We start from the raw sequence: 3,254 nt of genomic DNA, 5'->3' as shown, positions 1-3,254 counted from the left end.
TCAACTCCTTTGGAATCCAGGAAGAATTTTATTTTGACTATATTTAATATAAATCTGTTTTATAGAAGAATTTAAAGCCGGGCACGGTGGCTCAAGCCTGTAATCCCAGCACTTTGGGAGGCCGAGGCGGGTGGATCACAAGGTCAAGAGATCGAGACCATCCTGGTCAACATGGTGAAACCCCGTCTCTACTAAAAATACAAAAAATTAGCTGGGCGTGGTGGCGCCTGCCTGTAATCCCAGCTACTCAGGAGGCTGAGGCAGGAGAATTGCCTGAACCCAGGAGGCGGAGGTTGCAGTGAGCTGAGATCATGCCATTGCACTCCAGCCTGGGTAACAAGAGCAAAACTCTGTCTCAAAAAAAAAAAAAAATTAAAAAATATATACCTTGCAGTATATGAACAAAAAATACACTATTGAAAATGTTCTTGATGACCTAGACAGAATCTGAATAGTTATCTAGCATTTAGTCTGCAAGCCTACAGAATGCTAGATAGTGTGATATAGTTAATTTTAGCCAAAGTCTTGCTCATCTGCATGTAACCATTACAATTTCTAAGAGTTGTATTAAAAATAAAGCATTATTATTTAAAAATGAATGCTATAGTCTATGACCATACCACCCTGAACGCGCCGGATCGCGTCTGATCTTGGAAGCTAAGCAGGGTCGAGCGTGGTTAGCACTTGGATGGGAGACCGCCTGGGAATACTGGTGCTGTAGGCTTCTTTTAAAAAAATAAGAAATAGGCCGGGCGCGGTGGCTCAAGCCTGTAATCCCAGCACTTTGGGAGGCCGAGGCGGGTGGATCACGAGGTCAAGAGATCGAGACCATCCTGGTCAACATGGTGAAACCCCGTCTCTACTAAAAAAAATACTAAAAAATTAGCTGGGCATGGTGGCGTGTGCCTGTAATCCCAGCTACTCAGGAGGCTGAGGCAGGAGAATTGCCTGAACCCAGGAGGCGGAGGTTGTGGTGAGCCGAGATCGCGCCATTGCACTCCAGCCTGGGCAACAAGAGCGAAACGCCATCTCAAAAAAAAAAAAATAATAAATAATAAATAAATAAATAAAAAATAAAAAATAAAAATTAATTTAAAAAATTAATGCTATAATGCCACCTACCCAAGTGACATATGGTCTGGGGTATTTGCTTGCATGGTTTATTTTGTTTGTTTGTTTCTTCATTTTTTTTAGGCAGAGTTTTGCTCCTGTCACCCAGGCTGGAGTGCAGTGGTGCAACCTCAGCTCACTGCAACCTCCGCCTCCCAGGTTCAAGTGATTCCCCTGCCTCAGCCTCTGGAGTAGCTGGGAATACAGGCACCTGCCACCATGTCCAGCTAATTTTTTGTATTTTTAGTAGAGATGGGGTTTCACCATATTGGCCAAACTGGTCTTGAACTCCTGACCTCAGGTGATCCACCTGCCTCAGCCTCCCTAAGGGCTGGTATTACAGGCGTGAGACACTGTGTCCAGTGGTTGCATGTTTTAAAGAAAAAAATAACATCAAATTCTATTAGTATTATTATGTTGTGCTCAAAATACCTGACTATGTATTTTAGGCTAGGTTCATAGTCTATGTAGCAAAAAATATTAATCTTACAAACTTCAGCTTTCAGGAATCATAGTAAATAATTTTATTGTCAGCAATATATGTAAGGCTACATTTCATGACTAAAGATTTAAAGCAATAAAACAGCATGACTATAATAAGAATAGATGATCATACTGATTTATTGATAATGCCAGTGTTTACATTTTATCTCTTTAAATGTAATAATGCCATGAGCTGTAAGTACAATGTACTTTCATTTTCCCTATTTTACACATAAGGAACCTGAGGCACAGAGAGTAGTATTGAGTATTAGCTGAATATCACATAGCTGATAAGCTGGCATATAGAGCCGACTCCAGAATCCTGGCTTCTCACTGTCATGCTATATGAGGAAAATATATATAAGAAAGTTGCTTTGTGGGAGATTTGCTTTAGCTAACTTTTACTACAGTGTCATTGTTCATCATTTAATATTAGAAATACTCTAATTGCAAAATTAATCCAGATAAATTGAGAAGCATTGGTATTACAGATGATTATAGAAAGTCTTGAGATCAAATAAAAGACTTAGAAAAATTATGTTTTGTTGAAGACTGAGTTCAGATATGTTACAGTAAAATGGTTTTATATACTTCTCATGACCATTTTTAGTAAGCAAAATGTGTAACTTTGTTTTTAAAAAATGGCACTGAAGGAACTGACTGTAAGTTCAATCTATTCTAATTTGTTTAGACTTCCTATTCCTGCATTCAGTAACACCCTTAGCAGTTTTGAGGGGCATTGTGAAATTTGGTATGATTATGAAGACTATAACTTCAGAAACTAGAAGAAATTTGCAGTTACCTTGATTTTGTCAGGTAAGAGAAAGGACAACCACAGAGAATAACTTGCTCTAACAGGAGCTTTGTTACTCTTCATGTCTCTGATGTTCTGAATAACCTTACTTTTTTGGCTCTATTTATCTTTAATTACTATGCATGCTTACTTTGTTTGTTTTTTGTTTGTTTGTTTGTTTTGTTTTGACAGAGTTTTGTTCTTGTTGCCCAGGTTAGAGTGCAGTGGCATGATCTCAGTTGACTGCAGCCTCCGCTTCCCAGGTTCAAGCAATTCTCCTGCCTGACTTTCTAGTAGCTGGGATTACAGGTGCCCACCACCATGCCCAGCTAATTTTTTGTATTTTTAATAGAGATGGGGTTTCATTATATTAGCTAGGCTGATCTCAAACTCCTGACCTCAGGTGATCCACCTGCTTCAGCCTCCCAAAGTGCTGGGATTATAGGCATGAGCCAGCACGCCTGGCCTACTGTGCATACTTTTACAGTGAATGTTTTTCTTTTTCTTTTTCTTTTTCTTTTTCTTTTTCTTTTTCTTCTTTTTTTTTTTTTTTTAGATGGAGTCTCACTCTGTTGCCAGGCTGAAGTGCAGTGGTGCAATCTCAGCTCACTGCAACCTCCGCCTCCTGGGTTCAAGCGATTCTCCTGCCTCAGCCTCCCAAGTAGCTAGGACTACAGGCACACGCCACCATGCCCAGCTAATTTTTGTGTTTTTAGAAGAGATGGGGTTTCACCATGTTGGCTAGGCTAGTCTCAATCTCTTGACCTTGTGATATACCCACCTCGGCCTCCCAGAGTGCTGGGATTACAGGCTTGAGCCACCGCACCCGGCCTCACAGTGAAATTTTTAAAATGCGGAGCTCATGAAT

At 40.2% G+C, this 3,254-nt stretch overlaps 1 pseudogene; it reads left to right on the top strand.

Annotated features, from left to right (window-relative positions):
• Positions 1-606: 606 nt before the first annotated feature.
• LOC120363340 (5S ribosomal RNA) lies at positions 607-724 on the top strand (annotated as a pseudogene).
• The last annotated feature ends 2,530 nt before the right edge of the window (positions 725-3,254 follow it).

This window comes from Saimiri boliviensis, chromosome 4 (genome assembly GCF_048565385.1).
Source record: "Saimiri boliviensis isolate mSaiBol1 chromosome 4, mSaiBol1.pri, whole genome shotgun sequence".
Lineage (NCBI taxonomy): Eukaryota > Metazoa > Chordata > Mammalia > Primates > Cebidae > Saimiri > Saimiri boliviensis.
The sequence above is the reverse complement of the archived record's forward strand: the minus strand, read 5'-3'. Positions and strand labels throughout refer to the sequence as shown.